This window comes from Pristiophorus japonicus, chromosome 21 (assembly GCF_044704955.1).
Source record: "Pristiophorus japonicus isolate sPriJap1 chromosome 21, sPriJap1.hap1, whole genome shotgun sequence".
Lineage (NCBI taxonomy): Eukaryota > Metazoa > Chordata > Chondrichthyes > Pristiophoridae > Pristiophorus > Pristiophorus japonicus.
In genome coordinates, this window is record NC_091997.1 from 41655938 (window position 1) to 41674163 (window position 18226).

At 46.2% G+C, this 18226-nt stretch overlaps 7 non-coding genes across 7 annotated transcripts; all 7 read left to right on the plus strand.

The window, feature by feature from the left end:
• The first annotated feature begins 1286 nt into the window (after positions 1–1286).
• trnac-gca (transfer RNA cysteine (anticodon GCA)) lies at positions 1287–1358 on the plus strand. The gene has a single exon. It is a non-coding gene; the product is annotated as a tRNA-Cys (tRNA).
• A 1476-nt stretch (positions 1359–2834) lies between these two features.
• trnac-gca (transfer RNA cysteine (anticodon GCA)) lies at positions 2835–2906 on the plus strand. The gene has a single exon. It is a non-coding gene; the product is annotated as a tRNA-Cys (tRNA).
• A 1476-nt stretch (positions 2907–4382) lies between these two features.
• On the plus strand, positions 4383–4454 carry trnac-gca (transfer RNA cysteine (anticodon GCA)). The gene has a single exon. It is a non-coding gene; the product is annotated as a tRNA-Cys (tRNA).
• A 1475-nt stretch (positions 4455–5929) lies between these two features.
• On the plus strand, positions 5930–6002 carry trnac-gca (transfer RNA cysteine (anticodon GCA)). The gene has a single exon. It is a non-coding gene; the product is annotated as a tRNA-Cys (tRNA).
• Positions 6003–7477: 1475 nt separating this feature from the next.
• Positions 7478–7550, plus strand: trnac-gca (transfer RNA cysteine (anticodon GCA)). Its single transcript has one exon. It is a non-coding gene; the product is annotated as a tRNA-Cys (tRNA).
• A 1475-nt stretch (positions 7551–9025) lies between these two features.
• trnac-gca (transfer RNA cysteine (anticodon GCA)) lies at positions 9026–9098 on the plus strand. The gene has a single exon. It is a non-coding gene; the product is annotated as a tRNA-Cys (tRNA).
• A 1475-nt stretch (positions 9099–10573) lies between these two features.
• On the plus strand, positions 10574–10646 carry trnac-gca (transfer RNA cysteine (anticodon GCA)). The gene has a single exon. It is a non-coding gene; the product is annotated as a tRNA-Cys (tRNA).
• The last annotated feature ends 7580 nt before the right edge of the window (positions 10647–18226 follow it).

The window sequence follows — 18226 nt, forward strand, 5'->3', positions numbered from 1 at the left end:
TCTGCTTTGCTTGCTGGTTCAGCCCAGGACATCTCAGCTGACCTTCAATTAGTGCCGTGAGATCTTTTATGATCACCTGACAAGGCAGGCAAGGCCTCATTTTCACATATCATCTGAAAAATGGCCCCTGCAATAAGGCAGCACTTCCGTCTGTATGAAACTGAAGTCTTAGCCTGGGTTGGGTGCTCACATCTTTAGAGTGGGTGAGCTTGAACCCACAAACTTTTGACTCAGTACTGTGAGTGCTACCACTGAGCCTCAGTGGATGAATAGAGCAAGCAGAGTAGGGAAGCATTGTCAGAGCGAAGCAGTGCACCAAGAAAAGTGGGAGATTTATATTGAGTTTGAAAACTTTCCACTGGCAGTGGACGAACCATCTCTTTCTCGCACAGCAGGGTTTTGTCCCCAGACGGGCATTAATCTGAAGCACAGGCCAGCGAGACCTTCCCCCATATGTTAATGACCTCGTGCCGGGAATGAGGCTGTGGGCATGGATTGCGGCATTGTGAGGATTGGGTGAATATCTGGCTCGGCATGAAAGGTGCCCCAATGAAGAAAGGCTGGACCTTGTGCGGAAAGCTCATGGTGATATCTGTTAGTTAATTTGCATTGAAGCTCATGGGACACTTGTTATCTGAGAGGGGCTGGAGCATTTGACTACACCTCAAGAGGTCCCTGGTTTGTATCCATGTTCCCTCTCATGAACTCCTATCCTATCACAATAAATCTAACCTACACATACCTTCCTCTTCACCGTGTCCATAATTATCCTGGATTGATATCGCTTTCAAGGCGAACATTTTGCCCATTTTGCCTGTGTTGTGTGTTTGGCAGAGCTGTGTAATTAATCGCACTCCCCTTCTGTTTCCCTGTTGATGGATCCCTTTCAGGAATTTCCTATTGAAAGTTACTATTGAATCTGCTTGCATCACACGTGCAGGCAGTGGATTCCAGATCACAAGAGCTCAATTTGTCAGCAAATGTTTTGTGATGTCGCCTCTTGTTCTTTTGTCAATCACCTTAAATTTGTGTCCTCTGGTTACTGATCCTTGTGCAACTGCAAACAATTTTATTTCCAATGTGAAAATCATTGATGATTTTGAAGAGCTGAAAATTTACACTGCATAAATGTTTTTGCCATTTTTGAAAGAAGGTCGAGCGACTTTTTAAAGCAACGATTAGCATGACTTCGTAATTCCTTGAATTCAGCCATTTTTTCATTTACCTTGTGGTTTTCTGCACTATGCAACATTGTATGATGAACACAAGCACATCAGCCTGTGCCTGGGGGTATAGCTCAGTGGTAGAGCATTTGACTGCAGATCAAGAGGTCCCTGGTTCAAATCCAGGTGCCCCCTCAGAGTCATTCATGTTGTACAACTAATCATTCTGTGCTCCTCAGTGACCATAAGCACTATTTGCCACAAGTGAATCCTTGTGGTGATGAAGGTCGATTGGAGTTTTGGTGATGGAGGCAGCGAGCAAGTGGTTGCAAACAGCAAGCTCCCACAAACGGCAGTGGGATTAATGAAAACACAATCTGCTTTGCTTGCTGGTTCAGCCCAGGACATCTCAGCTGACCTTCAATTAGTGCCGTGAGATCTTTTATGATCACCTGACAAGGCTGACAAGGCAGGCAAGGCCTCATTTTCACATATCATCTGAAAAATGGCCCCTGCAATAAGGCAGCACTTCCGTCTGTATGAAACTGAAGTCTTAGCCTGGGTTGGGTGCTCACATCTTTAGAGTGGGTGAGCTTGAACCCACAAACTTTTGACTCAGTACTGTGAGTGCTACCACTGAGCCTCAGTGGATGAATAGAGCAAGCAGAGTAGGGAAGCATTGTCAGAGCGAAGCAGTGCACCAAGAAAAGTGGGAGATTTATATTGAGTTTGAAAACTTTCCACTGGCAGTGGACGAACCATCTCTTTCTCGCACAGCAGGGTTTTGTCCCCAGACGGGCATTAATCTGAAGCACAGGCCAGCGAGACCTTCCCCCATATGTTAATGACCTCGTGCCGGGAATGAGGCTGTGGGCATGGATTGCGGCATTGTGAGGATTGGGTGAATATCTGGCTCGGCATGAAAGGTGCCCCAATGAAGAAAGGCTGGACCTTGTGCGGAAAGCTCATGGTGATATCTGTTAGTTAATTTGCATTGAAGCTCATGGGACACTTGTTATCTGAGAGGGGCTGGAGCATTTGACTACACCTCAAGAGGTCCCTGGTTTGTATCCATGTTCCCTCTCATGAACTCCTATCCTATCACAATAAATCTAACCTACACATACCTTCCTCTTCACCGTGTCCATAATTATCCTGGATTGATATCGCTTTCAAGGCGAACATTTTGCCCATTTTGCCTGTGTTGTGTGTTTGGCAGAGCTGTGTAATTAATCGCACTCCCCTTCTGTTTCCCTGTTGATGGATCCCTTTCAGGAATTTCCTATTGAAAGTTACTATTGAATCTGCTTGCATCACACGTGCAGGCAGTGGATTCCAGATCACAAGAGCTCAATTTGTCAGCAAATGTTTTGTGATGTCGCCTCTTGTTCTTTTGTCAATCACCTTAAATTTGTGTCCTCTGGTTACTGATCCTTGTGCAACTGCAAACAATTTTATTTCCAATGTGAAAATCATTGATGATTTTGAAGAGCTGAAAATTTACACTGCATGAATGTTTTTGCCATTTTTGAAAGAAGGTCGAGCGACTTTTTAAAGCAACGATTAGCATGACTTCGTAATTCCTTGAATTCAGCCATTTTTTCATTTACCTTGTGGTTTTCTGCACTATGCAACATTGTATGATGAACACAAGCACATCAGCCTGTGCCTGGGGGTATAGCTCAGTGGTAGAGCATTTGACTGCAGATCAAGAGGTCCCTGGTTCAAATCCAGATGCCCCCTCAGAGTCATTCATGTTGCACAACTAATCATTCTGTGCACCTCAGTGACCATAAGCACTATTTGCCACAAGTGAATCCTTGTGGTGATGAAGGTCGATTGGAGTTTTGGTGATGGAGGCAGCGAGCAAGTGGTTGCAAACAGCAAGCTCCCACAAACGGCAGTGGGATTAATGAAAACACAATCTGCTTTGCTTGCTGGTTCAGCCCAGGACATCTCAGCTGACCTTCAATTAGTGCCGTGAGATCTTTTATGATCACCTGACAAGGCTGACAAGGCAGGCAAGGCCTCATTTTCACATATCATCTGAAAAATGGCCCCTGCAATAAGGCAGCACTTCCGTCTGTATGAAACTGAAGTCTTAGCCTGGGTTGGGTGCTCACATCTTTAGAGTGGGTGAGCTTGAACCCACAAACTTTTGACTCAGTACTGTGAGTGCTACCACTGAGCCTCAGTGGATGAATAGAGCAAGCAGAGTAGGGAAGCATTGTCAGAGCGAAGCAGTGCACCAAGAAAAGTGGGAGATTTATATTGAGTTTGAAAACTTTCCACTGGCAGTGGACGAACCATCTCTTTCTCGCACAGCAGGGTTTTGTCCCCAGACGGGCATTAATCTGAAGCACAGGCCAGCGAGACCTTCCCCCATATGTTAATGACCTCGTGCCGGGAATGAGGCTGTGGGCATGGATTGCGGCATTGTGAGGATTGGGTGAATATCTGGCTCGGCATGAAAGGTGCCCCAATGAAGAAAGGCTGGACCTTGTGCGGAAAGCTCATGGTGATATCTGTTAGTTAATTTGCATTGAAGCTCATGGGACACTTGTTATCTGAGAGGGGCTGGAGCATTTGACTACACCTCAAGAGGTCCCTGGTTTGTATCCATGTTCCCTCTCATGAACTCCTATCCTATCACAATAAATCTAACCTACACATACCTTCCTCTTCACCGTGTCCATAATTATCCTGGATTGATATCGCTTTCAAGGCGAACATTTTGCCCATTTTGCCTGTGTTGTGTGTTTGGCAGAGCTGTGTAATTAATCGCACTCCCCTTCTGTTTCCCTGTTGATGGATCCCTTTCAGGAATTTCCTATTGAAAGTTACTATTGAATCTGCTTGCATCACACGTGCAGGCAGTGGATTCCAGATCACAAGAGCTCAATTTGTCAGCAAATGTTTTGTGATGTCGCCTCTTGTTCTTTTGTCAATCACCTTAAATTTGTGTCCTCTGGTTACTGATCCTTGTGCAACTGCAAACAATTTTATTTCCAATGTGAAAATCATTGATGATTTTGAAGAGCTGAAAATTTACACTGCATAAATGTTTTTGCCATTTTTGAAAGAAGGTCGAGCGACTTTTTAAAGCAACGATTAGCATGACTTCGTAATTCCTTGAATTCAGCCATTTTTTCATTTACCTTGTGGTTTTCTGCACTATGCAACATTGTATGATGAACACAAGCACATCAGCCTGTGCCTGGGGGTATAGCTCAGTGGTAGAGCATTTGACTGCAGATCAAGAGGTCCCTGGTTCAAATCCAGATGCCCCCTCAGAGTCATTCATGTTGTACAACTAATCATTCTGTGCTCCTCAGTGACCGTAAGCACTATTTGCCACAAGTGAATCCTTGTGGTGATGAAGGTCGATTGGAGTTTTGGTGATGGAGGCAGCGAGCAAGTGGTTGCAAACAGCAAGCTCCCACAAACGGCAGTGGGATTAATGAAAACACAATCTGCTTTGCTTGCTGGTTCAGCCCAGGACATCTCAGCTGACCTTCAATTAGTGCCGTGAGATCTTTTATGATCACCTGACAAGGCTGACAAGGCAGGCAAGGCCTCATTTTCACATATCATCTGAAAAATGGCCCCTGCAATAAGGCAGCACTTCCGTCTGTATGAAACTGAAGTCTTAGCCTGGGTTGGGTGCTCACATCTTTAGAGTGGGTGAGCTTGAACCCACAAACTTTTGACTCAGTACTGTGAGTGCTACCACTGAGCCTCAGTGGATGAATAGAGCAAGCAGACTAGGGAAGCATTGTCAGAGCGAAGCAGTGCACCAAGAAAAGTGGGAGATTTATATTGAGTTTGAAAACTTTCCACTGGCAGTGGACGAACCATCTCTTTCTCGCACAGCAGTGTTTTGTCCCCAGACGGGCATTAATCTGAAGCACAGGCCAGCGAGACCATCCCCCATATGTTAATGACCTTGTGCCGGGAATGAGGCTGTGGGCATGGAGTGCGGCATTGTGAGGATTGGGTGAATATCTGGCTCGGCTTGAAAGGTGCCCCAATGAAGAAAGGCTGGACCTTGTGCGGAAAGCTCATGGTGATATCTGTTAGTTAATTTGCATTGAAGCTCATGGGACACTTGTTATCTGAGAGGGGCTGGAGCATTTGACTGCACCTCAAGAGGTCCCTGGTTTGTATCCATGTTCCCTCTCATGAACTCCTATCCTATCACAATAAATCTAACCTACACATACCTTCCTCTTCACCGTGTCCATAATTATCCTGGATTGATATCGCTTTCAAGGCGAACATTTTGCCCATTTTGCCTGTGTTGTGTGTTTGGCAGAGCTGTGTAATTAATCGCACTCCCCTTCTGTTTCCCTGTTGATGGCTCCCTTTCAGGAATTTCCGATTGAAAGTTACTATTGAATCTGCTTCCATCACACGTGCAGGCAGTGGATTCCAGATCACAAGAGCTCGATTTGTCAGCAAATGTTTTGTGATGTCGCCTCTTGTTCTTTTGTCAATCACCTTAAATTTGTGTCCTCTGGTTACTGATCCTTGTGCAACTGCAAACAATTTTATTTCCAATGTGAAAATCATTGATGATTTTGAAGAGCTGAAAGTTCACACTGCATAAATGTTTTTGCCATTTTTGAAAGAAGGTCGAGCGACTTTTTAAAGCAACGATTAGCATGACTTTGTAATTCCTTGAATTCGGCCATTTTTTCATTTAACTTGTGGTTTTCTGCACTATGCAACATTGTATGATGAACACAAGCACATTAGCCTGTGCCTGGGGCTATAGCTCAGTGGTAGAGCATTTGACTGCAGATCAAGAGGTCCCTGGTTCAAATCCAGATGCCCCATCAGAGTCATTCATGTTGCACAACTAATCATTCTGTGCTCCTCAGTGACCATAAGCACTATTTGCCACAAGTGAATCCTTGTGGTGATGAAGGTCAATTGGAGTTTTGGTGATGGAGGCAGCGAGCAAGTGGTTGCAAACAGCAAGCTCCCACAAACTGCAGTGGGATTAATGAAAACACAATCTGCTTTGCTTGCTGGTTCAGCCCAGGACATCTCAGCTGACCTTCAATTAGTGCCGTGAGATCTTTTATGATCACCTGACAAGGCTGACAAGGCAGGCAAGGCCTCATTTTCACATATCATCTGAAAAATGGCCCCTGCAATAAGGCAGCACTTCCGTCTGTATGAAACTGAAGTCTTAGCCTGGGTTGGGTGCTCACGTCTTTAGAGTGGGTGAGCTTGAACCCACAAACTTTTGACTCAGTACTGTGAGTGCTACCACTGAGCCTCAGTGGATGAATAGAGCAAGCAGACTAGGGAAGCATTGTCAGAGCGAAGCAGTGCACCAAGAAAAGTGGGAGATTTATATTGAGTTTGAAAACTTTCCACTGGCAGTGGACGAACCATCTCTTTCTCGCACAGCAGTGTTTTGTCCCCAGACGGGCATTAATCTGAAGCACAGGCCAGCGAGACCATCCCCCATATGTTAATGACCTTGTGCCGGGAATGAGGCTGTGGGCATGGAGTGCGGCATTGTGAGGATTGGGTGAATATCTGGCTCGGCTTGAAAGGTGCCCCAATGAAGAAAGGCTGGACCTTGTGCGGAAAGCTCATGGTGATATCTGTTAGTTAATTTGCATTGAAGCTCATGGGACACTTGTTATCTGAGAGGGGCTGGAGCATTTGACTGCACCTCAAGAGGTCCCTGGTTTGTATCCATGTTCCCTCTCATGAACTCCTATCCTATCACAATAAATCTAACCTACACATACCTTCCTCTTCACCGTGTCCATAATTATCCTGGATTGATATCGCTTTCAAGGCGAACATTTTGCCCATTTTGCCTGTGTTGTGTGTTTGGCAGAGCTGTGTAATTAATCGCACTCCCCTTCTGTTTCCCTGTTGATGGCTCCCTTTCAGGAATTTCCGATTGAAAGTTACTATTGAATCTGCTTCCATCACACGTGCAGGCAGTGGATTCCAGATCACAAGAGCTCAATTTGTCAGCAAATGTTTTGTGATGTCGCCTCTTGTTCTTTTGTCAATCACCTTAAATTTGTGTCCTCTGGTTACTGATCCTTGTGCAACTGCAAACAATTTTATTTCCAATGTGAAAATCATTGATGATTTTGAAGAGCTGAAAGTTCACACTGCATAAATGTTTTTGCCATTTTTGAAAGAAGGTCGAGCGACTTTTTAAAGCAACGATTAGCATGACTTTGTAATTCCTTGAATTCGGCCATTTTTTCATTTACCTTGTGGTTTTCTGCACTATGCAACATTGTATGATGAACACAAGCACATTAGCCTGTGCCTGGGGCTATAGCTCAGTGGTAGAGCATTTGACTGCAGATCAAGAGGTCCCTGGTTCAAATCCAGATGCCCCATCAGAGTCATTCATGTTGCACAACTAATCATTCTGTGCTCCTCAGTGACCATAAGCACTATTTGCCACAAGTGAATCCTTGTGGTGATGAAGGTCAATTGGAGTTTTGGTGATGGAGGCAGCGAGCAAGTGGTTGCAAACAGCAAGCTCCCACAAACTGCAGTGGGATTAATGAAAACACAATCTGCTTTGCTTGCTGGTTCAGCCCAGGACATCTCAGCTGACCTTCAATTAGTGCCGTGAGATCTTTTATGATCACCTGACAAGGCTGACAAGGCAGGCAAGGCCTCATTTTCACATATCATCTGAAAAATGGCCCCTGCAATAAGGCAGCACTTCCGTCTGTATGAAACTGAAGTCTTAGCCTGGGTTGGGTGCTCACGTCTTTAGAGTGGGTGAGCTTGAACCCACAAACTTTTGACTCAGTACTGTGAGTGCTACCACTGAGCCTCAGTGGATGAATAGAGCAAGCAGACTAGGGAAGCATTGTCAGAGCGAAGCAGTGCACCAAGAAAAGTGGGAGATTTATATTGAGTTTGAAAACTTTCCACTGGCAGTGGACGAACCATCTCTTTCTCGCACAGCAGTGTTTTGTCCCCAGACGGGCATTAATCTGAAGCACAGGCCAGCGAGACCATCCCCCATATGTTAATGACCTTGTGCCGGGAATGAGGCTGTGGGCATGGAGTGCGGCATTGTGAGGATTGGGTGAATATCTGGCTCGGCTTGAAAGGTGCCCCAATGAAGAAAGGCTGGACCTTGTGCGGAAAGCTCATGGTGATATCTGTTAGTTAATTTGCATTGAAGCTCATGGGACACTTGTTATCTGAGAGGGGCTGGAGCATTTGACTGCACCTCAAGAGGTCCCTGGTTTGTATCCATGTTCCCTCTCATGAACTCCTATCCTATCACAATAAATCTAACCTACACATACCTTCCTCTTCACCGTGTCCATAATTATCCTGGATTGATATCGCTTTCAAGGCGAACATTTTGCCCATTTTGCCTGTGTTGTGTGTTTGGCAGAGCTGTGTAATTAATCGCACTCCCCTTCTGTTTCCCTGTTGATGGCTCCCTTTCAGGAATTTCCGATTGAAAGTTACTATTGAATCTGCTTCCATCACACGTGCAGGCAGTGGATTCCAGATCACAAGAGCTCAATTTGTCAGCAAATGTTTTGTGATGTCGCCTCTTGTTCTTTTGTCAATCACCTTAAATTTGTGTCCTCTGGTTACTGATCCTTGTGCAACTGCAAACAATTTTATTTCCAATGTGAAAATCATTGATGATTTTGAAGAGCTGAAAGTTCACACTGCATAAATGTTTTTGCCATTTTTGAAAGAAGGTCGAGCGACTTTTTAAAGCAACGATTAGCATGACTTTGTAATTCCTTGAATTCGGCCATTTTTTCATTTACCTTGTGGTTTTCTGCACTATGCAACATTGTATGATGAACACAAGCACATTAGCCTGTGCCTGGGGCTATAGCTCAGTGGTAGAGCATTTGACTGCAGATCAAGAGGTCCCTGGTTCAAATCCAGATGCCCCATCAGAGTCATTCATGTTGCACAACTAATCATTCTGTGCTCCTCAGTGACCATAAGCACTATTTGCCACAAGTGAATCCTTGTGGTGATGAAGGTCAATTGGAGTTTTGGTGATGGAGGCAGCGAGCAAGTGGTTGCAAACAGCAAGCTCCCACAAACTGCAGTGGGATTAATGAAAACACAATCTGCTTTGCTTGCTGGTTCAGCCCAGGACATCTCAGCTGACCTTCAATTAGTGCCGTGAGATCTTTTATGATCACCTGACAAGGCTGACAAGGCAGGCAAGGCCTCATTTTCACATATCATCTGAAAAATGGCCCCTGCAATAAGGCAGCACTTCCGTCTGTATGAAACTGAAGTCTTAGCCTGGGTTGGGTGCTCACGTCTTTAGAGTGGGTGAGCTTGAACCCACAAACTTTTGACTCAGTACTGTGAGTGCTACCACTGAGCCTCAGTGGATGAATAGAGCAAGCAGACTAGGGAAGCATTGTCAGAGCGAAGCAGTGCACCAAGAAAAGTGGGAGATTTATATTGAGTTTGAAAACTTTCCACTGGCAGTGGACGAACCATCTCTTTCTCGCACAGCAGTGTTTTGTCCCCAGACGGGCATTAATCTGAAGCACAGGCCAGCGAGACCATCCCCCATATGTTAATGACCTTGTGCCGGGAATGAGGCTGTGGGCATGGAGTGCGGCATTGTGAGGATTGGGTGAATATCTGGCTCGGCTTGAAAGGTGCCCCAATGAAGAAAGGCTGGACCTTGTGCGGAAAGCTCATGGTGATATCTGTTAGTTAATTTGCATTGAAGCTCATGGGACACTTGTTATCTGAGAGGGGCTGGAGCATTTGACTGCACCTCAAGAGGTCCCTGGTTTGTATCCATGTTCCCTCTCATGAACTCCTATCCTATCACAATAAATCTAACCTACACATACCTTCCTCTTCACCGTGTCCATAATTATCCTGGATTGATATCGCTTTCAAGGCGAACATTTTGCCCATTTTGCCTGTGTTGTGTGTTTGGCAGAGCTGTGTAATTAATCGCACTCCCCTTCTGTTTCCCTGTTGATGGCTCCCTTTCAGGAATTTCCGATTGAAAGTTACTATTGAATCTGCTTCCATCACACGTGCAGGCAGTGGATTCCAGATCACAAGAGCTCAATTTGTCAGCAAATGTTTTGTGATGTCGCCTCTTGTTCTTTTGTCAATCACCTTAAATTTGTGTCCTCTGGTTACTGATCCTTGTGCAACTGCAAACAATTTTATTTCCAATGTGAAAATCATTGATGATTTTGAAGAGCTGAAAGTTCACACTGCATAAATGTTTTTGCCATTTTTGAAAGAAGGTCGAGCGACTTTTTAAAGCAACGATTAGCATGACTTTGTAATTCCTTGAATTCGGCCATTTTTTCATTTACCTTGTGGTTTTCTGCACTATGCAACATTGTATGATGAACACAAGCACATTAGCCTGTGCCTGGAGGTATAGCTCAGTGGTAGAGCATTTGACTGCAGATCAAGAGGTCCCTGGTTCAAATCCAGATGCCCCATCAGTGTCATTCATGTTGCACAACTAATCATTCTGTGCTCCTCAGTGACCATAAGCACTATTTGCCACAAGTGAATCCTTGTGGTGATGAAGGTCAATTGGAGTTTTGGTGATGGAGGCAGCGAGCAAATGGTTGCAAACAGCAAGCTCCCACAAACTGCAGTGGGATTAATGAAAACACAATCTGCTTTGCTTGCTGGTTCAGCCCAGGACATCTCAGCTGACCTTCAATTAGTGCCGTGAGATCTTTTATGATCACCTGACAAGGCTGACAAGGCAGGCAAGGCCTCATTTTCACATATCATCTGAAAAATGGCCCCTGCAATAAGGCAGCACTTCCGTCTGTATGAAACTGAAGTCTTAGCCTGGGTTGGGTGCTCACGTCTTTAGAGTGGGTGAGCTTGAACCCACAAACTTTTGACTCAGTACTGTGAGTGCTACCACTGAGCCTCAGTGGATGAATAGAGCAAGCAGACTAGGGAAGCATTGTCAGAGCGAAGCAGTGCACCAAGAAAAGTGGGAGATTTATATTGAGTTTGAAAACTTTCCACTGGCAGTGGACGAACCATCTCTTTCTCGCACAGCAGTGTTTTGTCCCCAGACGGGCATTAATCTGAAGCACAGGCCAGCGAGACCATCCCCCATATGTTAATGACCTTGTGCCGGGAATGAGGCTGTGGGCATGGAGTGCGGCATTGTGAGGATTGGGTGAATATCTGGCTCGGCTTGAAAGGTGCCCCAATGAAGAAAGGCTGGACCTTGTGCGGAAAGCTCATGGTGATATCTGTTAGTTAATTTGCATTGAAGCTCATGGGACACTTGTTATCTGAGAGGGGCTGGAGCATTTGACTGCACCTCAAGAGGTCCCTGGTTTGTATCCATGTTCCCTCTCATGAACTCCTATCCTATCACAATAAATCTAACCTACACATACCTTCCTCTTCACCGTGTCCATAATTATCCTGGATTGATATCGCTTTCAAGGCGAACATTTTGCCCATTTTGCCTGTGTTGTGTGTTTGGCAGAGCTGTGTAATTAATCGCACTCCCCTTCTGTTTCCCTGTTGATGGATCCCTTTCAGGAATTTCCTATTGAAAGTTACTATTGAATCTGCTTCCATCACACGTGCAGGCAGTGGATTCCAGATCACAAGAGCTCAATTTGTCAGCAAATGTTTTGTGATGTCGCCTCTTGTTCTTTTGTCAATCACCTTAAATTTGTGTCGTCTGCTGACTGATCCATGTGCAACTGCAAACAATTTATTTGCAATGTGAAAATCATTGATGATTTTGAAGAGCTGTAAATTAACACTGCATAAATGTTTTTGCCATTTTTGAAAGAAGGGCGAGGGACTTTTTTAAGCAACGACTAGCATGACTTCGTAATTCCTTGAATTCAGCCATTTTTTCATTTACCTTGTCGTTTTCTGCACTATGCAACATTGTATCATGAACACAAGCACCTTACCCTTTGCCATGAGGTGTAGCTCAGTGGTAGAGCATTTGACTACAGATCAAGTGGTTCCTGTTTTAAATCCAGATTCCCCTTCAGATTCATTCATGTTGCACAACTAATCATTCTGTGCTCCTCAGTGACCATAATCACTATTCACCTCAATTGAATCCTTGTGGTGATGAAGGTTGATTGGAGTTTTGGTGATGGAGGCAGCGAGCAAGTGGATGCGAACAGCAAGCTCCCACAAACTGCAGTGGGATTAATGAAAACACAATCTGCTTTGCTTGCTGGTTCAGCCCAGGACATCTCAGCTGACCTTCAATTAGTGCCGTGAGATCTTTTATGATCACCTGACAAGGCAGGCAATGCCTCATTTTAACATATCATCTGAAAAATGGCCCCTGCAATAAGGCAGCACTTCCGTCTGTATGAAACTGAAGTCTTAGCCTGGGTTGGGTGCTCACGTCTTTCGAGTGGGTGAGCTTGAACCCACAAACTTTTGACTCAGTACTGTGAGTGCTACCACTGAGCCTCAGTGGATGAATAGAGCAAGCAGACTAGGGAAGCATTGTCAGAGCGAAGCAGTGCACCAAGAAAAGTGGGAGATTTATATTTGGTGTGAAAACTTTCCACTGGCAGTGGACGAACCACCTCTTTCTTGCACAGCAGGGTTTTGTCCCCAGATGGTCATTAATCTGAAGCACAGGCCAGCGAGACCTTCCCCCATATGTTAATGACCTTGTGCCGGGAATGAGGCTGTGGGCATGGAGTGCGGCATTGTGAGGATTGGGTGAATATCTGGCTCGGCTTGAAAGGTGCCCCAATGAAGAAAGGCTGGACCTTGTGCGGAAAGCTCATGGTGATATCTGTTAGTTAATTTGCTTTTGAAGCTCATGGGACACTTGATATCTGAGAGGGGCTGGAGCATTTGACTGCACCTCAAGAGGTCGCTGGTTTGTATCCATGTTCCCTCTCATGAACTCCTATCCTATCACAATAAATCTAACCTACACATACCTTCCTCTTCACCGTGTCCATAATTATCCTGGATTGATATCACTTTCAAGGCGAATATTTTGCCCATTTTGCCTGTGTTGTGTGTTTGGCAGAGCTGTGTAATTAATCGCACTCCCCTTCTGTTTCCCTGTTGGTTGGTTCCTTTCAGGAATGTAACCAATTTCCTATTGAAAGTTACTATTGAATCTGCTTCCATCACATGTGCAGGCAGTGGATTCCAGATCACAAGAGCTGGCTTTGTCAGCCAATTTTTCATGATTTAGCCTCTTGTTCTTTTGTCGATCACCTTAAATTTGTGTCCTCTGGTTACTGATCCTTCTGCAACTGCAAACAGTTTTAGTTACGATATGAAAACCATTGGTGATTTTGAAGATCTGTAAATTATCACTGCATAAATGTTTTTGCCATTTTTGAAAGAAGGGCGAGGATTCTTTTCAAGCAATGATTAGCATAACTTATTAATTCCTTGAAGTGAGAAATGTTTTCCTCTGCCTGATGGTGTTCTGCACTATGCAACATTGTATCATGAACACAAGCAAGCCAGAATGTCTCTGGGTTTAGAATTTGACTGCAGATCAAGACGTCTTAGGTTCAAATCCAGATGTCTCGCTCAGTACCATTCAGGTTCCACAAATAATGATTCTGTTCTCCTCCATGTTCAATGTATTTAACTGTCATTGTAACTCAAGTATTAACTGACTAGTTGTACACTGTGAGAACATTGACCACTCGGTGGTGAACTTGTGGGAGACACTCCTAACCTGGCCTTTCAGATATAAAACGGGAAACTCCACCCACCTTCATCACTTGGCGAATAAAAGTTACTGGTCACAGAGTGACATTCGCTCAAACATGGGCCTCATGTGCATTTATACTGTATAGTAAGGACTTATCATTGGCGACTAAAATCTGGGATTTAAACCACGCGAGCATGGCCACGAGCAGCACAGACGAGAGGTACTGTGTTGGGGATGATTGGGACGATTTTATTGAGAGACTACAGCAAAGTTTCGTCACTAAGGAATGGTTGGGACAGGAGTCGGCCGACAAACGCAGGGCTCATCTCCTGATGGTTTGTGGATCCAGGACATACTCCCTGATGAAGGATCTTCTCGTGCCAGAGAAGCCGGCAGACGTTTGAAGAGCTCAGTAAGTTAATCAGGGAACACCTTAAACTGGCGAGCAGCATGCACATGGTGAGACACTGGTTTTATACGCATCAGCAGCAAGAAGGGCAAAGCGTTTCAGACTTCGTGGCAGATCCCCGACGCCTGGCGAGTCTGTGTAAGTTCCCAGCTGCATGCAGAGCGGATATGCTGCGAGACTTTTTTATTGAGGGCATCGGGCATGCTGGGGTTTTCAGGAAACTGATTAAGACCAAAGACTTGACCCTAGAAATGGCAGCCTTGATGGCCCAGACTTTTATCTCGGGGAGCAAGAGACCAGAATGATGTTTGACAAAAATCTGGGCTCAAATGCAGCAAATAGACAGGGAGTCAACATTGTTAAAGCGGCACACAGTTCTCCAGGCAGACAAGGGCAATCGGACGTGCCCCAACATGTAGTCAAACCCAGAGGGGGAATTCAACAGAGGAAAATGGCTCGCTGAATGGCGATTCACGCCATCGCAAGAGACAATTCGGCCAGTAATGGGGCCATCAACACCTGTGAATGGTGCACTTAAGGGCAGTCACAGAGACAGTCGGAGGAGATCGACTGTAATGGACCTTTTGTTTCCAACAACAGCTCATGTTGGAGGTGTGGAGGCACACACCCAGCCAGAGTTTGCAGGTATCAGCAATCTACCTGCAGAAATTGCAATGTCAGCGGTCACTTGGCGCGTATGTACAGGAAGCTGCAGTCAGGCTGATGTACGAGGAGGATGGCCCGATGTAAGCCCTACAAGGCCAAATAAACACTGCGGGAAATCGCTGGAAGCTGAAGTTCAGCGAGTTCATGTGGAGCACATATACAGTTCATACACCAGGACGCCACTGGTAATGATGAAAGTGCTCCTCAATGGCATCCCAGTATCAATGGAGCCAGACACGGGGGCCAGCCAGTCCCTGATGAGTATCAAACAGTTCAAAAGGTTGTGGGCATCCAAGGCCAGGTGGCCAAAATTATCACCGATTGATGCACAGCTACGGACATACACAAAGGAGATCATTCCGGTGCTAGGCAGTGCCACGGTAGTCGTGACCCACAAAGATTCGGAGAACAGGTTGCCACTCTGGATTGTCCTGGGGGACGGTCCTGCACTATTGTGGAGGAGTTGGCTAGCTGTCATGAACTGGAAATGGGGCGATGTCAATGCAATTTTTTCTGTGGAGCGAGTATCATGCTCACAGATCCTGGACAAATTTGACTCACTATTTCAACCCAGCATTGGCACTTTCGTGGTGGCCAAGGTAGTGATTCACATAAACCCGGACACTAGGCCAGTATACTACAAGGCCAGAGCGGTGCCGTATGTGATGCAGGAAAAGATAGAATGCGAATTGGACCGCCTGCTGAAGTAAGGCATCATCTCGCCAGTTGAATTCAGTGACTGGGCGCGTCTGATTGTGCCTGTGCTCAAGGCGGATGGGTCGGTCAGGATATGTGGTGATTACAAGGCCACCCTCAATCGGGTGTCACTCCAAGACACTACCCGCTACCGAGAGCGGAGGACCTTTTTGCGACGCTATCCGGTGGCAAACCTTTTTCAAAATTAGACCTAACCTCAGCTTACGTGACCCAGGATCTGATGAGTGAGTCGAAGAAGCTGACCACCATCACAACACACATGGAGTTGTTTGAGTACAACAGATGCCCGTTCGGGATTCATTCAGCTACCACGATCTTTCAACGAAATATGGAAAGCCTCCTCAAGTCGATTCCAGAGACGGTGGTTTTTCAAGACGACATCCTCATCATGGGTCGTGATACTGAAGAACGTTTCTGCAACCTGGAGGAGGTGCTACGCAGACTGGACCGGGTAGGGCTGCGACTGAAAAAGACGAAGTGCGTTTTCCTAGCTCCAGAGGTAGAATTCCTGGGGATGAGGGTAGCAGCAGACGGGGTCAGACCTACTGCGTCCAAGACGGAAGTGATCCAGAGAGCACCCGGACCCTGTAACACGACGGAGCTGCGGTCGTTCCTGGGGCTCCTGAACTATTTTGGTAACTTTCTTCCCAAATTGAGCACGCTGTTCGAGCCGCTACACGTGCTCCTACGCAAAGGTCATGAATGGCTCTGCGGGGACAGCCAGGAAAGGGTTTTCGATAGAGCACGCAATTTGTTAAGCTCCAAAAATCTGTTACCGCTATATGACCCATCTAAGAAACTTGTTTTAACGTGCGATGCATCGTCCTATGGTGTCGGGTGTGTGTTGCAGCATGGTAATTGCAAAGTGTCAGTTACAGCTGGTAGCTTATGCCTCCAGAAGTCTGTCGCAGGCAGAAAGGGGCTACGGGATGGTAGAAAAGGCGGCACTTGCATGTGTATATGCAGTAAAGAAAATGCACCAGTACCTAGTTGACAGGAAATTTGAGCTGGAGATAGATCACAAACCCCTAACGTCCCTTTTGGCCGATAACAAGGCCATGAATACAAACACTTCGGCCCGCATAGAGAGGTGGGCACTCACGTTAGCCGCCTATGACTATACAATTCGGCACAGCCTGGGCACCTAAAACTGCGCCGATGCACTCAGCATGCTCTCACTAGCCACCACTGAGGGGTCTACCGAGCATGCTGCTGAGATGGTCATGGCTGTTAAAGCTTTTGAAAGCGAAGGCTCACCCATGACAGCCCGTTAGATTAAAGTCTGGACAAATAGAGACCTGCTACTGTCCTTAGTCAAGAAATGTGTTCTAAATGGGGACTGGGCAGCCATGTACAGGGCACGCCCTGAGGAATTTAAATCATTTCACAGTTGCAGGGATGAACTCTTGATTCAGGCCAATTGCCTACTGTGAGGAAACCGAGTAGTCATGCCCCAGGTGGGCAGAGAAGTGTTCATCAGAGAACTCCACAATGAGCACCCGGGCATTGTCATGATGAAGGCAATTGCCAGGTCACACGTTTGGTGGCCAGGGATAGATGCAGACCTGGAACTTTGTGTTTGCAGGTACAACACGTGTGCCCAGCTGGGCAATGCGCCCAGGGAAGCCCCCTTAGCCCCTGGTCCTGGCCCGCCAAGCCATGGTCATACATCCATGTGGACGACGTAGGTCCTTTCATGGGAAAAATGTTTTTGGTTGTAGTGGACGCCTACTCCAAATGGATCGGGTGTAACATTTTAAATTCAAGCACATGCTCTGCACGGTAGACAGTCTATGCGCAATGTTCGCCGCCCGTGGTCTACCGGATATCTTGGTCAGTGACAATGGTCCTTGCTTCACAAGCACTGAATTCCAGGACTTCATGGCAGGCAATGGAATTAACCATCTCAGAATGGCACCGTTCAAGCCGGCCTCAAATGGCCAGGTGGAACAAGCAGTGCAGATAATCAAACAGGGGATGCTCAGAACCCGACAAAGCCGGCTATCACGCCTCCTATTGGCCAACAGATCCGGACCACACTCACTCACAGGGGTTCCACTTGCAGAGCTGCTAATGAAAAGGACGTTCAAAACCAGGTTATCCCTTATGCACCCCACCATGAAAGAAATTGTCGAGAGAAGGCGTCAGTCACAATGTGACTACCATGACAGGAATGTGAGGGTGCGAGGTATCGATGTCAATGACCCGGTCTTTGTCCTCAACTATGCTGCAGGGCCCAAATGGCTCACAGGCACTGTGATTGCCAAAGAGGGGAACAGGATTCTGGTCGTTAAACTTACCAATGGACAAATCTGCCGCAAACATGTGGATCAAACAAAAAGTAGGTTCAGCAACCCCATAGAAGAAGCAGAGGAAGAACATGATGTAGAGTTCACTCCACCACAGGTGACCGAACACCGGAACCAAGTGGAGGAGAGCCCAGTCACTATGGGCAGTCTGGACAGGCCTGAGACAACACAAACAGCAGACACTCAGGCCAGCGCCCAACAACCGGAGCCCCAACTCAGAAGGGAGCGTAAACCACCAGAGAGATTCAACCTTTGGGGGGGGAGATGATTT